The 20,282-nt window shown below is 40.4% G+C and overlaps 1 protein-coding gene across 13 annotated transcripts in view; it reads left to right on the top strand.

Moving 5' to 3' along the window:
- Positions 1–20,282, top strand: part of GRIP1 (glutamate receptor interacting protein 1) — a 297,390-nt gene that overhangs the window by 102,547 nt on the left and 174,561 nt on the right. The window lies entirely within an intron of this gene.

Genomic DNA, 20,282 nt, shown 5'->3' with positions numbered 1-20,282 from the left:
TTTGCCTAGAGTTACAGTAGGCCTCTCGGTTTCGGGACTCACTCTCTCTTATTTTACTTGATTCGTTAGCATTAATTCCAATTATATTGTATTATATTGTGTTATTCTGTATTCTGATATAGTATTTAGTAAATAAGTGTGCCTCCTTAGATCGCTGCCACTGTATTTATTTCCTTTTCCCTGTTTTTCTTTTCCTTCTGGGCCAGCGGCCTGCGGGCCGACTGCCCCCCTGTCATGTGTGCAGGTAGATTTTAGGGTAACCCACGACACCTGTGTTGCCATTCAGTGTTTGCATTTCCTTCTAGGGTGGGTAGAAAACAGTACCCCTTTCTAGGTTCTTTCTTGGACTTCTATAAGGAATCCAAATGGCTGTGAATTTTACAGAACAGATGATGCCACACCAGTTGTTTTCAGAGGCTTAGTGAAGATGTGCAAGGTTGTTCTAGTTGCAGCCTGGGATCTGTTTTATCTTACAGGTAATTGGGCTTCTACTGCCAGATGTACTTTCACAGTAGGTTATTTTTTTCATAATAGATATTGCATTTGAATAGTGAAAGGATATATGAAATGATATACTGAAATAACGACATGATAATGAATTTTATTAGCTGTTGGTTTAACAGTCTGAAGACGATACAGTGCTGTTGTTCTGCACCACGTTGTTGTGCAGAGACTTATAATGATGTGAGGAGAAAAGAAGGCAGAGGCAGTTTGCTGTTCCATTGTGTGATGATAACTTACTCTACGGGAAATGTATGTCATTGGAAAGATGATGTTTGAAAAATAAGTGAAAGTAATTACTTGTAGTCACTTATTAGAAAGCTTCAATATGTTGGTATTCCTTGCCATGGTAAATTGTCAGTGGATTTGCAGGTAAGGAAAATGTAGTTTTGGTGAGTGGCCTCTCTTCAATGATAAAATGAAGTATGTCTTATGTGATTCATTAGTGGATGACAAGCAGCAGCGGCTTTATGGCCTTAGATATATGCAAACTACTGCTAACTGAAATGGAAACATGTAAAAATAAGAAGAAATATTAAACCTGATTTAGAGCAACCTACAGAAGGTAATCTGATCACTTCTCTAAGAGCAGCTAAATTTGTTCCTATAAACGGTGTTCGTATTTTGTTGTTAGCAGTTGATATGATTTAAACGCACAGCTACTTTGAGAAAAGAATCCAAGGAACTGGCAATACTGAGGGATCTGTGATGGCTGAGTGAGTTTTCCTTTCTTCTGATTATTGTGGCAGTGGTTGGAAATAATCAGTGCTTCACAGAACAGGACCTGGTTGTTTGTCTGTCAGGTCCATTTCTGAAGTCTATATTAATGCAGTGACAGGGATTACAGTGTAGGGTAGAAGTTAGGTGGAAATATCCAAGTGAGAGAGCTCACAGTTTGGTATTACATTCTACCACACCTGTGATATCTTTTCTTGTGCGTGTCCTGTATTAATTCGAAGTGGGAGACTCATGTTTGTGGCCTGCACCATGTCTTTTCCTTCTAAAAAAACACAAGTCTTGTTGCTGTCTGCTGCTCTTTTTACTTACTTATCTTAATGCAGTTGCTGTACTGCTCAGCAAAACAGAAGGATGTGACTGACGGGCAGCTGTGAGGGCTGCTGTTGTGACAGAAAGTCTCCAGTTTGCAATGTATATGGCCTGCCCTTAGGCTTGACCCGAGGCAGCCAGGGATGCCTTAAGGTAGGGGCTAAGTGAAAAAGATGTAAATAGGAAGCTGTCCTGGGAGGAAGGCAAGGAAGTGAAATTCAAATAGCCTTTACATCTGCCAGTTCAGCTGGTTTTATTCAGTGATTGTGGTCTTGGATTTGATTTCAGAATCATTGCCCTTGAGCAGAAACTTACTTAGAAAACAGAATGTACAAAATCCCTTTATGCAGCTCTCCAAGTGTAGATAAGCCTCATTTCCAAGCAGCAAGCCAATTTGAATTGTTGAGGGGGAAAAATGAGCAACTTCCCTAGTAGGCATAGCTCCTGTATCCTCAAGGGTTATGATTACTTTAAATGTCCTTGGGCTTATATCTGGAAATTATTTCCCCAACTCTATACTTCTGCCATAGGGATCAAGAGAACAAATGTTTCATCGACATGAAAGCCATTTTGCATGTTGGCCATGTTTCCCTGCAGGCCTGTCCACCAGCAGGCTCCTTGCTCTTTGTCTTCAGGGAAGTACTTCCATGCCTCCAGTGATCTGGTGGGCAGCACTTGGTATGTGGGATGTCAGCATTTTCTTTTGCTGGTATTTTTTAATAGCGGATAAAGCCTGAAGTAAACCGTAGGCTCATATCCTGAGTTGGAAAGGACCCACAAGGATCATTGACTCCAATTCCAGCTCCATACAGGACTACTCAAAATTCAAACCCTATGACTGAGAGCAACTTGAACTCCCACTGCCCTGGGCAGCCTGTTCCATGCCCACTGTTTTCTGGTGCAGAACTTTTCTCTAAGCCCCACCTGACCCTCCCCTGACACAGCTCCATGCCATTGCCTCTGGCCCTGTCATTGTCACAGAGAGCAGAGATAGAAGAGATCAGTGCCTGTCCCTCTGCTTGCAAGTGCAGGGGGAAGGTGCCTTTGTTTTTTCACTTCATTTTTAAACCGTTTAGCATTTTGGATTATTATTGTCATTATTCTTTACTTTCTTGACAGCCTACCTATAATGGTAATTAGGAGTAGAGTGATTACATGATAAGATGATAGGAAAATGGCAGTTTGTGCTGAGCAGAGCTGAGCTCTCTATCACTTCTGTCCTCAGCTCCACTAGGGCCACCCCTAATTCCTTGGGGTTTCCTCTGGGTTTTGAAGGAGACTTTTCTGGGATGTTTCCCCTGTGCTCATTTCCACTCATTAGCAAGCTTAATTTTTCCTGGATGTTCCCTTAATGTTTTCCTGGATGTGCCTTATCACCACATCTGGCATTGGGCCACATTCTCATTAGGTACATCAAATACAGTCCTAGTGAACACAGAATACTTTGTGGTTTGTGTATGTACTTTGGTTTATCTTGGCTTGCTGATCTTGACTCGGGAAGAGTTTTGTCTACATTAGATTTTATGAAGCATTAATTAATACAGAATGAGAATATTTCACTCCAAGTGGGGATGCCTCTTCAGAAAGTCTCTTTGCTGCAGGGAAGTAATGACTCTTCCCTTTCTTCTTGCTCTTTCTGTCTAAAGGAAGCTGGGATGTAGATTAAGGTGCAGAACTTCCATGCAAAAGGATGCAAATAGACTGGCTTCTTCCCCTCTGTGTATTGTTTTCTGTACAGAGCAGTGTCTTGATCTCAGGATTATCAGTCTGCTCTGGGGAAAGTGTATGTGACTTTTGGATAACCCTGAACTCTAGAAGCCATTCAAATGATGCAGTTATAGAACTATTAATACATTCTCTCTGTTACTTGCTTTTCAAGTATTCTAAGACTTTTAGCTGCCTAAAAATACTCTTAATGGTTCTTTGTTGTTGTTTTGCTAGAAATCTTGTTTATACTAAACCACTGTTCTAGAGAATGATAAAGACTTGATTCCACTTCCTTGCTTTATTGAATTGGAAACCAAGGTGTGGAAAAATAAGAGGGAATGAGATTTGTTTCTACAGAAATTAAACTAACCAACCTACGTCTGTGCTTAGGGAAGGTGGTCGAATAGCACGAAATTAAGCCTAGCTTTATGGCACTGCTCTAGCAGACATAAGCATAGCCTGGCAGAAGGACAGAGTTTCCTTTTGATACTTCAGTTACATCACACTTTGGCCCATCCAGGGCCTGTGTTGGGCTAAGATTTCCATCTGTTTTGTTGGTTCTTTTTTTCTTCTTCCTTTTTTTCTTCTAGCTTTCTTATTGCTTGAAGCTCAAGATCAGCAGCCCTTACCCTGTTGGAGGTTTGACCAGTGGCTATTGGTGAACATTTTGCTCATCTGCCATTGTATGACCTACATGTGAAGGTGGTGTTGGAGGGCATGGTGTGCTGGTGATGGAGGATGCAGAGCATTGGGTTATAATGTAGCTGTGGCAGCTCAGTTGGTTGCAAGGACGGGGGATGTCCTGGCTCTGCTCTCGCATGGGCAGATGGTTGTGTACTCACTATCTTGGTCATAAAGTATTTATAGCTGAGGGTCTTTTATTGTCTAATTAATACATATTTTTATAAAAAACTGAATTAAGGGAAACAAAAAAGCCCAAACCCTTGCAATTATTGTATTTTTTACCTTGGCTATATTCAGTGCTTTGATTCACTACCTTTCCTGTGGCTGAACTGTACTGACTGATGGAGTAGCCTGAATAATTTATAACTGACTGCATGTGTTTATGCCTAAGCCGAAATTTTATCGGTGGTTTTACATCTGTATATTTAGTTGAATTGTCTTTTTGAGCAGTCTTGGTGGTTTTGTATTTTAACTAGGAAAATGTGTGCGCATACTGGGTGAAATTAGGTGTAAGTTCAGTCACAGCATAAAACAAAGAAGCTGTGTTTGAAACTTTAATGTCAGGTTACATAGGGAATACTTAGAATATGTAAATCTTTTTAACTGGGAATGGCTTTTTAAGTTTTGGGGAAGACAGGTCAGGGCTGGGTAGATTAAGTGAAGTGTGTTCTAAATAATGTAATTGTTTACAGACAACCTGTGCCAACCATCAAGGATAAAATTAATCTGCTAATGGGAAAAGTGGGCTCTTTGAAAAGCCATTTCAAGCACCACGTATGTTTCAGAAATTTAATAATTAATCAAAGTGACTGCATTAAATGTCAGTGAATATGTCCGTGCGTTGCTTTCGTACCTCTCTCTCAACATGAGTTTCCAGACTATTAATGATAACACAGGGAGATGTGTAATCTAATAGTAATGCTGGTGTACCGCAAGTTAAGGTATCCACTTGAATGTTCTTGCTGCAAGTTCTTGGGCTTTAAGGAGTGCTTAAAACTGATTAACTCACACCTACATTTTGATTGGAGATTGCTTTTTGTCTTGTCAGAGCTGAACTCAAATATACAGGGCCAGGTCTTCAGTCCTGCCATCACGTCCCCATTGCTCCATTGTGCCACTGTAACGGAGCAGTGGGTGTTGCAAGGAAGATGCCTTGGCTGCAGGGAGTGGCGTTTTGGGAGATTGGCTGATACAGTTAGGCTTGGTAGTTTCTGGCTGCTAAAGGGACATCTGTGTGTTAGTTGCATACGTAACTATTTGTGAAGTTGTCCCTCTTGTCTTTGTGCTGAACCGCAGGGCCACATGTGTGAGGAAGGGCACAAAAACAAGCATCCAATACAAAGAATGATCTGAAATTGGAATTCATAGCACAACTGAAGTGATGGAAAAGCAGCAGATTTGTTGCAGTAGCAGAGGTCTCTCTGTAGTTGTGTCCTGTTAGTGGGAGCTCTGTGCTGCAGCACACTGCTCAATGTGTGGGTGTACGCACACATGCACACTTGAGATATTTTAAGAAAAGTCTTCTGGCCTTTTGGGAAGGAAAAAAAAAGCCAACCAGCTGCTAAAGATCCACTTACATGCAGGCAAGTGTGCTGAATAGAATGGCTTGCAGGCCTCTCTAGAAAACAACTTTAAATCACCGAGTGTTCCGTCTTCTTTGTAATATCTTTGTTTTTGAGAGCTGCAATTATTTAGTGCATTGTGATAAAGCAGGCATTATTAGTGAACATTTGTGTAATGAAGCGGGCTTATAATCATCTAGCAGAAGCGTGAGAAGGGGCACCGGGGCATAAGATGTAGTAGTGGACATCCCACAAGCCTGCAGCCCATCCCAGTGCTCAGGGGTCAGATGCTCTGGGCAGCAGGGATACTTGTGTTGAGAGGATCTGTGTTGTAACAGGTAAAAGAACACCAACAGCCCTCTCTATCAGGTAAAAGCGTTGCTTCCTTGGGGACTCGAGTCACTCAAGGTGAGCTGCCATGTCGTATTTGTTTATTTCCTGTGGCTTCTCATGTCAGAGGTGGCAGCCACACAACCTAAGAAGAAAACCTGAAGTTCTAAGCGACAAAATTATCAAAAGTCCAGCATCGAGAGAGACAATGCCTTTTTTTTATTATTATTTTGAAATAAAATCATAAGGCAGTGAGATCTGTGGTGGCTGCAATTGTTCCCTGAGCTCCTTTCTGAAGCTTTCTGCTGGTTCAGAAACAGTGCCTGTGAGTGGCTGTACATAACCTCACATGAGCAGTGCTTACTTCATAAGAAGAAAATAGTAACTCGTGTAGACGTGAGTGCAGTCAAACAGCCATCGCATGCAAGACATTATATAAATTACCAAAAGCAAACTAACAGAAACCCTTGGGGGGGAAATAAAGAACTTCTTTTAATGTGAACATCCTAATGGATTGAACAAAATACATTGGAAGTTAGTTTTTATATCTAAGTGGTTACTAAAGGCAATCCTACAGAATTCTTTGAGGCATAAACATTGATTAGACTTGGTGAAAATAGTACCAGAATAAGGGTGCCTTTGAAGTTGGCTAGAGTTATTACATCCATTTCTGAAATGATCACAGTTAGTCAGAGATCCAGCTAGACAGTGTGCAGAAGCAATGAAAGAGTTCTGTTGGGTGTACAGCTGCGTGTCCTGCATCTCCCTGTGAGTTTTGTTCATAAAGCTGATTTTCCAGGGCTTCACAAAGTTGGTGATAAAGTCTAATATAAAGTCCAGCTTTCAGTGGTGGTAATGAGGATATATCCTGCTAGATGGAGCAAGAGATTTCAGGGTTTCCTAAACACTAATCTAAATGAATTAATCCTATAAAGAGTAAGAGCTAGGAGTTTGCTATGCGTGTATATTCCTCTAATCCAAAGCAGTCTCTGGAGAGAAGTCTAAACAACACAGAGGGTGACTGTAGTGGCAGTGGGCAAGAGTTAATAGGTTGCTGTTCTATTACTGAAACTACGCCGTCACTGGAGGCTTTCTAAACGGTTTGTGGCTGGGGAAGTAGTTTTTCTTTTGATAAGAAATGTCTGAACTTTGGAGCAAAGGCAAAAAAAAAAAAAAAAGAAAAAACGTTTAAAAAAATGATTAAATATTTCATGTTCCTGTTTAACAAAGCTGAAATGGAAAATGTAGTCTATTTATTTTTCCCTTTATTTTTTTCTCCCATAATGCAAAGACTGTCACCATCTTTTCATTTTGCTTTGCTGAAATCTGGACTTAAGACCATATGATTGCACAAGATTTGATGAGCGATAAGAACAGGGATTCAAATATTGGAGATGGTTGTTCCCTTCTGTTTTCACCCCTAATATGTTCTGTAGTTTTCTTTTACAGCCATTTAATTAGTTGTCCTTGTTTTTGCCAGCCCTTGCTGTAAAACTATGAGAGAATTAAAATACTTCTAAAAATAGACCCAAATGTGCCTGGAGTGTTAGAAATCCTGGGAGGGAATCTGGAAGTGGATTTGAATCATTGAATTACTGTGTATTTCAATGGTTTCGGTATATCTGCTGGAGGAAGCACAGCTCACAGATGCTTTGAGGCCACCAAACCTGAGCAGGCTCTCAGTGGCACGTGTGGCTTTGCCCCATAGTTTTGCTTTCCACCCACTCCAGCAGAGGCATTCGATAACAGACCAGATCCTGGGGTTGTCTGCTGTCATTCATGTAGCTGTTCCCTGAGTTTCCCTTTAAATCTGACCCATTCTTCTTGTTACTTTTCCTCCTGGTACACGCACTAAATGCATTTTGTATATCAAGATATTATCTACACACACACACGTAAGAGAGCATAAATACATAAAAAGGCAGGCTGTCCCTCTTCTCTCTGCTAAGAATAGTGAGAGCTGAAGCAGGGATGCTGCACACACGGCCCCTGAGAAGCACGACACTGCTTTGCACTGAAGCGTGAAGTAGCAGAAAGGCATCGCTCCAGTCCTGGCTGCCTCATGTGACGGTGGTTTGCCCTGAGGACATGTCAGAGTGCCTTGAAAGACTTCTCTGTCAGGAAGTCCTCTGGGATTAATTTCATTTCCTCTGAGCCGTTTTCTTTTCAATCACCTTTGTACCTGCTTCCCACATTCCAGGTAAAGGTTGCCAGAGGTGCATAAGCTGCAGCAGAGCAAAAGTATTAACCGGTGGTCTAGAAGGAGTTTCACCCCACAGCATGTGGGAGCAGCCCCAGCTCCATCAGGCTGTGGTTTGCAATTGCTGTGAAGATTCTCCATCAGTTGCGTATGGCAGCGTAACGCTGGGTTCCCATTAGTCTTCCCTGGAGTCTTTGGGTACCACAGCTAGCAAAGTGCCCATTACTGTTTGCTTAGGAGAACTGAATTCCCTCTTGAACATTCTTCTTCCTCTCCAGTGACTTTCTGCTGCACTTGGCCTACTCCTCAGTGTTTTCCTCGTCTGTATCTTTCTCCCTAGCTTGCTAACCTGTGAAAAACAGATAAAAGACCACGACCTCTCGCTTTTAAGTGTAAATCCGTAGCTGGATATTGCCGAAGATATGTGTCAGTCGTCCACGTAGAAGGAAAAAGTCTGTCATGAGTAGCAGTTATTTCCTATTCCTCAAGCTGTGCACTCAGTTCTGCTGATATTGGAGATGGTAAAGCTGTTTATAAGGGGGAAGAGTGAGGAATGCATCAGCTGAAATCTTTCTAACTTTTATTTTCAGGAAGTAATACAAGCCAGCACTTTGACAAGGTGTTGGGAGAAAAAAAATCGCTTAGCTGTGGACTCAAAGGAAATGTTGTCATTTTGGGTTGACACGGAGGATCACAGTAAATGGTGCCATGAACTAGGCACAAATGTGAAAGGAATTCCCAGACATTTTGAAAGAAGCTTTCCTGTGTGCACCTCCTAGCGTGGTTTGTTGGCCTGGAAACAGGACTGGATGCTTTGCCCAGTTTGCTGAGTTTGTCAGAAGAGGCAAACTTCTTAAACAGGGCTCTCATCTAGGCTGTTCATATGACCTTCGTACTTCAGATGCTTGCCGGACTCAAGCTGTTTTCGTGCATTGAAAAACACTTGGATTTCTCTTAGGCTGGCCATGCAATAGACTGGTCTGTGCCTGGAATTAGATGATTTTGAAGCAGATGATACCAAATGAGAGTCTGATGAATGCTGTATTTCCAGGATGATGTATGTGAGCCTGTGCTTACTGTATCGTCTTCCTGTTTGAGGCTAAAAAATGCAGTGCGAGTAATAGGTCTGCTGCTGTTGTCAAAAGAAACTCGTGCAGGTTTGCTGTCTCCACACATTAAATTTCAAGACAAAGCTGTTAGAACCCAGTGGGATTTTAGCTTTTAAATGAATCCAAAAGAAAAAATAAATCCTTCAGGTATCCCCAGTAGAACCGTCTTAGTGAAATCCAAGAACAAATAAAGGTAACATTATATTTAAAGTTCAGGAGATAGTTTGTGTGATGTGACACTGAAGGTTGTGTGTCAGAAACACCATAACATTACTATTGTGGCTGAGAGAGCTGGAAGTTTGGAAGCCTGTGGGTTTTTATCCAGTTGTAGCATACCTCTTTTTAGTCAAAATAGTAATCACCACATGTGTTTGAAACTGTGCATACAAAGGTGGGGCATGATGTGGACTTCTACTCTGATGTCCAACATATATGATCTTCCTAGTCACCAGATGCAGGAGGAGATGCATTCTGCAGCTGACAGGCAAATTGCATTGAGATCCACATGCTTACAAACATCAGAGCATTTCCTAAAATCATGAAAAGTTTATGATGTTTTCTCTGCTGCCTGACAGTTGAGAAATATCCATGTTTTGAACAGTATTGATGAGGAATGATCCAAACCTGTTTCTGAATACCTCTATCCAAAAGTCCTCATGAGGAATGGGAAATGTGGCTGTACAGGTACTAACTGCCGTGTCCTTTTGGACCATTCTAGTCAAAAGCATTAGATGAGAGGGGCCCTTATCAGCGCTCTGCCAGGCACCTCAGTAGTAGCTCACTAACATTTCACAAACACCATACAAGGAACATGGCTCCAAAATAAGTTAAGTTGGAGAAACCAATAACAAAAAGGGAAATACCCACTAAAACAAAGTATGATTTTGTATATAGGATGTCACTTGTAACATGTTGTTGCTCAGAGAGAGATGAAAACTGGGAATGTCAGAATAGACCATACGTCTTATTTGTGATACAAATTAAAACCTGCCCTTCTGACACTGGCAGAAGAAGACATGGCAGTAATTGGAACACCTATTGTCTTTGTTGCTCAAACTACTTGTCAGTTCCCTAAAATGTTCTGTTCAGTTGGCACTTGCTTTTCTTTCAGAGAAGGGAGGTCAAGCTACTCCCACCTTAGTAGATGACGCCTTCTTTAAACAGCTGGTAAAAGACATTTGCAGGTTATGGTCATTAGGGAACTTTAGCTACTTTGATGTCTGCTGCAAAGGCAACACAGCAGTACAGAAGCAATCCAGAAGGTTTCTGGACTGCACTGATGATAACTTCCTGGCTGAAGTTGTTGATGAGATTACAAGGACAGGGTATTTCTTGGAACTCTTACAAAGAAGGAAGAACTTGTCAGGGATGTGAAGGCCAGGGGTTGTAGTAACCATGATATGGTGGAGTTCTGGATTGTTCCTGCCTTCAGGAATTCCAGGCCACTGAGACCAGCAGGAAACTCTGGAGCAAGGGTAGAGAAACTGTTCATGGAAAGAATCAAATGAAGAAACATTTAAATGAGTTGGTTGCACACAAGTCGGTGGAGATCTCACAGAAATGCTACTGAAGTATGAGCTAGGTAAAAGGCCTGCAAGGTGCACTGGAAACTGGGTTAACCATCAAGCCCAAGGAGTTGTAGTTATCAGTAGGAAGTCCAGCTGGAAGTCAGCCATGGAATTGATATAGAGGCCAATACTATTTAACATAATTATTGACAGGTTAGAGCCCATGCTCAGCAAGTTTGCAAAAGACAGAAGGCTGGGAGGAGTGGTGGGTACACCATGTGGTTGTCTTTCCTTCAGAGGGGCCTTAGCAAGTTGGAGGAACTGGCAAAAAAAAGGGAATCTCAAGAAGTTCAGTAAGGGGAGGACAAAGTAATGTGCTTAGAGAGGAGTAATCACAGACACCAGCATGCAGTGAAGCTGGCTAGCTGGTTAGCAACCTGATAGAAAAGGGTCTGGGGGTCCTGCTGAATACTGAAGTGAACACAAGCCACCAATGTGCCTTGTGGCAAAGAAGGCCTACGTTTTTGGGGCTGCATTAGGAAGACCACTGATTGTCTGAAAGAGACGATCCTCTTTTTTTCTCTACTCAGAACTAGTGAGCTTCACCTGGAGTGCTGGCCCTGGTGCTGGGCTTCCCAGTAAAAGAGAGACATAGACATAGTAAGGAAGAGCCAACAAATGGCCACAAAATTGATGAAGGATCGGGGAATCTCTCCTATGAGGAGAGGCTGAGAGAGATGGGACTGTTCAGCCTGGAGAAGTATCAGGAGGATCTTAGTAATGTGTGCAAGTACCTGATGAGAGGGAAATAAATAAGTTGAAGCCAGGCTCTTCTCAGTGATGCCCAGTTACCAAGAGCAGTGGGAATGGAACAAAATAAGAAAACTCCACTTAAAAGAAAGAAAAATGTCTGTCAAATATGCAGTGAGAGATTGCCACAATAAAATATTAAAAGATACACAGTAAGTAGACACCTTAATGGCATTGCTATGTACAATTTTGCCTGTAACAATTTATAGAGTGCTTTGTCAAGGACAAGGAAGTTATTAATCATTGTAAGTAGCAAATTGATCTTGGTTTTATAAACTCAACTGAAAAGAAATGCTCAGCAGAAAATGGGTTGGCTTTATTTTTTTTTCCTTCCATTTTGCTGTTGTGCCAATTTCTACCATCATGATTTTAGCAGTGTTTGTCAAAAAAAGGGAATGGTTACATTCTCAGTGCTGTCTGGAAGAAGATAAAATTCAGCAGTCTTATGACTGAAGTAAATGAAGGTATCGTGTGCTCATGTGTGTTGCTAGCAGAAAGAGTGCTGAAATCTGACCCAAGCTGTCATTTTTCAGTTGGCTGTTATAAATTACATATGTATGCTGCTCTAATAAGCTGTTGCTCTAATCACTACTTAATTTTTATTTGTGCTGATTATTTTTGTTTAACACAAGGTTTTCTATTAAATATTGTATACGTACTTCAAAATTATGATTGTGTCATAATATAGATAGGAAGGCTGTAAACTTTGCGACAGAGGAAATGATTCTTAGGTCTCATGCAATAAAATGTGTAGGGGAAAGATTAATGTAACGCCATCCCTATGGACTACAAAAATGACTGTAGCAATTTCTAAGCAAAGATGTGGAGGAGAAAGCAATTCTTCAGAATTCTTTAGTCCAGGTCATAAAGTGGTCGGTCTTTTTCAGGTGTCATGACTGCTTAACAGAAACTCTTTTTTATAGTGTCCCTTCAGTAATGAAACCTTGTCTCTTCTGGATGACAGATTGGAGGCAGTTGATAAACTCCTGTATGAAGTAAAACACCAGAACATGTTAACATTGCTTTATGCTTCTGCATCGTGTTAGGTCTTCATCATGTTAGATTTTTGATTATATTCCTTTGGTAAATAGCTTGCTGTGGAAGCTGCCTGGTACTTGTCTTCATTTTGATATCTTGAGATATCAAATAAAAAGAGTAAAGAAATTATTTGTTCAAAGAGTGTGTGATTGTAGTATTATATCAGTGTAGTCTTACATTCTGTTTTTAGAAGATAGTATCAGAAGAACGCTACAAAAACAGGATTTCACATGCCAAGCTCTTCTTGCCTGAGGTCAGGAGGGTATGACTTATATCTCGTTGCTGAATGCGACTCGCCTGCATTTGAATCCTGATACAACAGCAGTGGTTAGAATATCTAAAAAATGCAAACCTTAAGAGACAGACATGAAAAAAAAAATGAGTAAGTGCTTCAAAAAATGGAAACTGAGCATCTATTTTAACTTATAACTGGTTTCTGTCATTTTAATCGGAAAAGCAGAAAAGCCATTTCCTGTTGCCAGCCGCCATTGCGCATCTGAGCCTTCATCTTGGCACAATGAGTAGTTAAAGCTCTAAGTAGCAAGCTACCCATCAGAGCCAGCGTTTGTCTTGTTAGGGAATGTAAGCGCCTGCTGAACTACTTTATAATTTATGTCACATGAATAGAAAAGGAAGACTTAGCAAGTTTTAGGGAAAAATGGCAAACAAACCCTTTGGTAATCTGAGAGAATAATGTGTGCTTAGCAGATGGCGATGTCGTTTTTGATTTGTATGTAATTATTATTCAGTTTTAGGTGGTGCTTATGTTCTTTGCTCCTGATGAGAAGATTCATTTGTACGCATCATTATTATCTCTTTTGACATGTGCGTTAGTGACATTAATCTGTGTTTTATTTTCTGCAGCAGTAATAATGGGGTTGTCTTTCCCTAGCTTTATTATGTTGTCGTGCTTTCTGAAGTTGTCCTCATAACACAAAGGGAAAGTATAGCGTGGGGATCCATTGTGAGCTGAGTGCCATTTAGCGTGCGGCGAGGCAGCCAGCCTCGTCTTCCCTACCTCTTCCTTGCCAAATCGCCGTGTGCTTTCCTTACTGGTGGGCCGGCAGGCAAGCAGATGCTTCTTTTTCAAGTAGCGTGATTCAAAAAGTAGTTCATTAAACCTATCTGGAAAGAGTGCAGCAATAGAAGCTTTATGCTTTTGATAGGAACATTTAAATCATCTTTGCAGTTTATTCTAGAAATGCAAAGGATTGTTTGGGGGTAGTTAAAGATTTATTCACTTGAAGCTGAGCTAAAATAGCTTCATTACTTTCAGAATATGAGATGATAAAATGACTCACTCAGCTGAAATCATCCAAATGTTGTTTTTCGTGAGTCTTGAGATCCTGTTTGCCTTATTGCAGGGTGCTAATTGGTCATTTCAGACTGCTGGGGAAACTTGGGGTACGCTGCGCGTGTGTACAGTGTGTACGTGTTTTCCTCTGTTGTCATCTGGATTACCTGCTTTTTCCTCCATGTCATAAATTTGGTGCATCGAGAGCGTTCCTCTGTCTCCAGTCAGATGCTATTTGGGGAAATTCTATGAATAAATAATATTTAAACTTACTCATCTGGTTGAAATACTAATATAGCAAAATGCACAAGGTGGAACATAAATGGATGATGGAGGTTTCACCTGCAGTGTTTCTACTTCTCTGCTCGCATTCTTTTTCATCCTGATTTGATTAAATATTTTATTTGAGGCAGATACTACGATATGAGTGCTGTAGCTGTAAAACAAATGTATCAATATTAAAACCTGAAATATTAAAATTAATTCTTTTCTCTTTATTCCTCCCCTGCTTAGTATCTTTTCTTCTCCCTTAGTCTGTTTTTGCCTCCTCTTTGGTCCTTGGGAATATATTCTCCATCACATGAAACCTCCATCCATCTTTACTTACGACTGAATTCGAGTCATGTTGCCCTGGAGAAAATAAGGACTTCTCCCTGTTGTTGGGATGTAGCTGGAAACATTGCTTACTGGAATTCAAAAAATGACAGCTTGGAGGTTGTGTCTCTTAACTGTCACTGAGTGCTGAAATGTTTCCATTGGTGTTGATGGCTGTTCTGTCAATAGGGGTGTTGTAGCTCGTGCGTGGTCTCAGACCATATTTTTCTTTTCAAGAAAAGCCATGCAGTGGTACCTCTCCCCCTGCTCATTAATATTTTCGCATGAACTGGCAATAAGATTTCGCAGTTACAATGTGATGTGCCATATATTCTTTTTTCAGTGAAGAAACAGAGGGCAAACCTCCTCCTAACTCTAAATAATGTGTAAGTTTTGCTAGACTTCAAGTGGCTCCTGAAAATACAATCCAGTATGCTTTGTCTTGTGATTTGGTGTTTTCTTATTCTCTTGTGAGGTTCCCCAAATCCTCCAGGTGTGGCTGTTGTGAAAGTTGAAGCTCAGTCTCATCCTTCGTTGTTCTTTGCAGCATTGAGTTGAGAAAACAGTTTAGAGTGGTGGTTTTTTGGTTTGTTTTTTTCCTTCTTAGGCTGAACAAAGGCCTTTTATTTTGCAGGCATTTAATCTGCAAACAAATAAGTCTAATTACTTGTTCATCCATGTGTTAAACTGTGCGGTACTCTTTAATGTGTCTGCAGTTCTGCATTCACATGGCTGTTTTAAAATCGGGATAAACACCTATTTGTATTGTGACTGCTGAGGAGCAGGATTATATCCATTTATGACAAAACCCTGTTGACTTCAGTATTGTCACCCCAGGAGCAGTAACTCCTATTATTGCATAATCTCAATTACTGGAGTCTTTGCTTGACGACATTTATTACAGTCATTACTACCTTTACTTACCTTTTATCACTAATGTTTTGCTTTACTGGAATGGTAATTGGATTTCTTGGAGGCATAAGCAGTTCATGTTTAATGGAATAATGGTATAATGGTAGTTTCTGAGAACAAAAAAAAGAAGAAAAAAAGAAATTGCTCTGTAACGTCTGAGTGTGTGGGAGTTACTATTGCCTTTGTATAGGATGGGTTTATCAGAACTGTCCCATCTAAAAGCCTCTTGACAACCAACTGCAAACAAAAGCAGTAAGGCTTTGTGCTGGAGGGAGAATTATATCTATCCTACCTACACGAAGAAAATATTTTCATGTCTTTTAGACAAACATTTGGTGCTTGGTATTTTGGATCTAGAAAACTGTTCTAAGCAATTGCCTGAAAGATCATTGTGCGTGTTTTCTTCATTATCAGGCTACATAACAACATGCTTGAATAACCAGACGAATCATTCATCTGTCCTTTTTGTTTTTGCTCTTTTGGACGGAGAAATGCTGCTGTTAAAGAAGATCACAGCAGACCGTAAATATGTGCCATCATTCTTAATGTGTACAGACAGGTACCGAAAACATTATCAGAAGTAGGAGATCGTATTGAAGGTTCTTTCTCCTGTGAAGTAGAAATGTGTGCCAGTATGTTGTGATATGAATGCAAATACAAGATAAAAACAATTGTTTTGAGTAACAAACACCCCCTAAAACCCACCAAACAACAACAGGTAAAACAGAGGTCAAAAAAAGCTCCTTTTAGGCAAAAGAAGGAAAACACATGAATTCATGAAGGAAAGGTCGGCGCAACTGGTGCAGAGCTCTGGGTGCCCAGCTCGGTGTGTGTGCACCCCTGCAGGACGACTGCACAGTGTAGTGCTCTAGATGGGCTTAACCCATCACCTTTACAGTATGTGTTGATAGACGTGCAGTTGTGTGAGAAAACCTGGTCAGAAATGCAGATGGACATTATTGTCTTTGTTGTTCCTTGTATGTGGGAGAGGAGAATGTAGGTCCCACAAACAAGGGAAGAGCTCCACAGCATTAAGCTCTGTGTATGTAATTAAAAGACAAGAGGTCCTTAATATTGTTATTGGCACAGAGAGGAGAGAAAACAAAAGGGAGGAAGGATAGCAAAGAACCACTAATGGAGCTGTAAAGTTTTTTGCTGTAGTTTTGGTACAGTTCATTGGGTGACTGCTCTTGTGGTGAAGGATGTAGTTCAGATCATGACTGCATGCTTTCATGAAGATATTGAGTTCTGCAGATGTTGCAGAGCTGCTGGTGAAGGCTGCCTGTCATTAATTATAATTGTACCAACAATCAAACTTAATCTAACCTTCTTACTTTTGTAGCAAAACTGCTGAGCAAACTCTGGTGCAGCCACTTAGGTAGCCTTAGATGTCCATCAGTAATAGTAGTCACCCTGAACTGAAACTGACAATTCAGATAGTATTTCTTTATTGAAATACTTGTCCTTCTTTTAATTTCTTTCCAGTAAATACTTTTGAATAATAACAACATTTTAATGGGAACTGATAATAAAATGAAACCTCTCCTTGGCACAACGTTCCCCTGTGCCCTATTTTTCCCACTGTCGGAAATGGATGGGCTTCTTCTCCTCCTCTGCCCTTGCTGAGTAAGCTGTTGGCTCTGGTGCACTCCTTATGGATTGCTTCTGCTGAAGGGCATGGACAAGGCACACTGTTCCCTCGCTGTCTCCTGGGAGAGAATAAAGGGGCTGCTGTTGATAAGATGTACTGCATTTATGTGGTTAGCTGTTCCTATATGTGAACTCATCTTCAGGGTCAGCTTGGATATTAGGAAAAATGTCTTCTCAGAAACAGTGGTGAGGTACTGGCACTGGCTGCCCACGGAGGGGGAGTCACCATCCCTGGAGGTGTTCAAGAGCGGTGGGGATGGGTTGGCACTTGGACTAAATGATCTTAGTGATCTTTTCCAATCATAATGATTCTAAGTTTCTGTTGTGCAAATCGCAGATAGCAAGTCGGTCTGTGAACTGAATCTAGTTCACAAGGCTGTATCAAGCCCCAGTGATAGTGTCTTGTTAGTGTAAGCTGTGGCATGGGGGGTGAATACGTGGGCTCAGGCAGCTTTCCACATTGTCCACATTCCCCTACAGACTTATTGTTCAAGGGTTCAGACTGAGTAGGAAGGATGAGAAGGAGCAAGTTAAGTGCTGGCTGAAGCAGAAGCAGCAAAATGTATTTGTTGCATTTAATAGTATTGAATATATAGTATTGAATATATAGTATTGAATATATAGTATTGAATATATAGTATTGACTTTTGGTAGGTTTTTGTTGTGCGCAAATACCCTTCTGCCCTGTTAATTTTTAGAACAGAATTCACTAGTGACAACGTGGGGAGCAATACTTAAAAAGAAAGATGTAGTAGATTGAGAAAGAAATATTGAACATGGAAAGATTTCGTTTTGACTAACCAGTCTTCTGACTTAGAAGAGCCATTGTAGAGCTCTACTGTGCATAAAACAAAGTTAACATGACTTTAAATGCAAAGCTTATTTTCCTGAAGCAATTGCAAAAAGCTCACAGTGATAAGGCATTTCATTTTTGTTTGTTGTTATTCAGCACAGTAGAAAGTCATTTAATCTAAGCAATTGAAAACCATCTTAGGCTTAGCTGCATGTTTAGACAAATGATGAAGTCTTTAAAAACCTCATTTTACCGGAGAATAACCATCTATAACAATTAAAGATATTAAAAAAAAGCTTTCAGAGAAACACCACAGAAATTTAGCTTACAGAATTGATAGTAAGTTGGGATTTTTGGTTGCATACAGCTTTGAGCTAAGAGGCTTTCTCACCAAAACTTCAGAAGTACGATGGAGGTCAGATAACACCAAAGAAGTTGGCAGGGTTTTTTCTTTTGTTATTCTTCTCTTTCTAGTCTGTCATGCCACATATGAATTATGCTTGGTTTTCCCTGTTCTTCGTTGTTTTCCCTACTCACTTATGTACAGATAGAACAGTTCATTTGATTTTCATTTTGAGTATCTCATAACTCTTAATATAATGTTCATGTTATTTGTTTCTCTGAGAGAAAAAGTGAATAACACGCTTCATTGAGTTATGTAGGCTCCCAATTCAGACATGAAATAAATGTGTTTCTTTCCATCACTATGAGGGGTGTTGTGCTTGTTGGTCAGTGTTCTGCTTTGTCTCACAGTGGTTTTGTTTGTCCATTTTTTATTGCTCGTTATTTCATTATGCTATTATGCGTTTGCCATTATTTTTTGCTGTTGTGTTAATTAACTATTCGTATGCAAGCGCTGTTATATTTTAATGAATTTGCTCCGTTTTTGGGTCACCCCACAGCAATTAGCTTGGCCAGCCTGGTTCATAGATGATGCTGTCATGAGGCATCGATGTGTTCAGATAACGGTTTGTGCCTTTGACAAGCAAAAATATATGGAAACTTCCATATTTTAGAAAATAACTTTAAAACCAGCAAGAAGTAGCACATTTCATCTAATGCATTCAGTTTTCTCTGTGCCTTCTACAGTTTCTGATTCCTCAGACCTACAGAAACTTCCTTAGATTGCTCCTTTAGCACTGTTCATGCTTGCTAATTTAAAAGGTTCTGTTACACTGGTTTTATTCATAGCAGTTAATAATCTTTATCGGGCCCAAAGCTGCTTAAACATTTTGTGATGATTATTTTCTCTTTATAACAGGTGAAGCCTTCCCCTCATTCAGTCAGCTTCAAGTTTTCACCTTCTCTCATCTTTCTCTCTTCCCACCTTTTTCTAGGGTCTGTTTAGTCTCAACAGGTTCCGATTCCTTGTGAGTGGCACAATATAGATTGTGTGTTTGTGATGTATTTGCTTTATTTAGGACTCATCCTGTTTTCCATATACGCAGGTCACCCTGATGAAACAACTAACTGAATTTTTTTAAAGCATCCTGCTGATCAGGTCCAAAATATTAGCACACTACTGGTTTTCAGTTCACTGTCACTGCAGTAAAACTAACTACGTGTATTATGGTGGTAGTCAACACTCTTTACAGTTCAGTGTTAAGAGTTGTTGCTGGAGATCCACATCTCCGTGCTTTATTTTACTGTGGAATTAAGTCAGTTCCTCGGTGTGCTTATCTTTGAGGTGAAATTTTATCTCATCTTTTTCTAGAAGTGAGATGCTTTGTTTTTGTATTTTTAACTATAAAATAAACACTTATTAATAGCCAAAGAGAGATGGGAGGGAGAAGGGGGGAAAGCCATTAAGAAAACACATATTAGTTATGCTCAGGAACAGAATTTTGACAGCATTAAATGCCTTTTAGAAAAGGATTTGCTGTTGGATATACAATATATAATTAAATACTTGAGAAAATAAGAGAAGACAGCAACGGGTGTGCTGCTACAGTTTTGTAGGAAGATGGAGAAGTTTCCAGCTAGAAATGTATGTCATACTTCAAAACCCTACAGTGATTTTCAGTGGTATTTGCCAGCTGATTTACCCTCTTAATTTATTATCTAGTTCTTGTTAGAAATAAGTGGAAACGTGATTTAAACCCTTGCTTTAGTTTAGTTCTGCAATGTGATGTTCCTGATGTGATGGTTCAGAGTCTGGTGAGCTTTCCAAAGTGCTTGGGCTGCAGACAAACTGGGCCCAGCATTGCCTGTTGGCTTCTTTGCTCTTTCTACCCATTCCTGGGTTATCCATTTGCTGTCTCCCACCTCACATTACACAGTAGGCTTGTTTGGAAAATCCACACGCTCTCTGTATTTTCAGTGTAATATGTTCTGAAACATAATTTGGCTTCTTAACTACCATGGTTAGCACTAATTAATGATTTTAAATGGTAGTGTCATTTTGTCAGGTGCGCTCAGCCTTCAGGTGTGGCCTCCTACAACTGACCTTCCTATGAATCCCAGTGACTTGGCAGCGCTCAGAGTGCCCCCTCAGCTGCATGAGTCTGAACAGGCTCTCACCACCAGGACTGCCCAAGTTGTTT

Source organism: Excalfactoria chinensis, chromosome 1 (genome assembly GCF_039878825.1).
Source record: "Excalfactoria chinensis isolate bCotChi1 chromosome 1, bCotChi1.hap2, whole genome shotgun sequence".
Classification (NCBI taxonomy): Eukaryota; Metazoa; Chordata; class Aves; order Galliformes; family Phasianidae; genus Excalfactoria; species Excalfactoria chinensis.
Note: the sequence above shows the minus strand (reverse complement) of the source record. Positions and strands in the feature narration are given on the sequence as shown.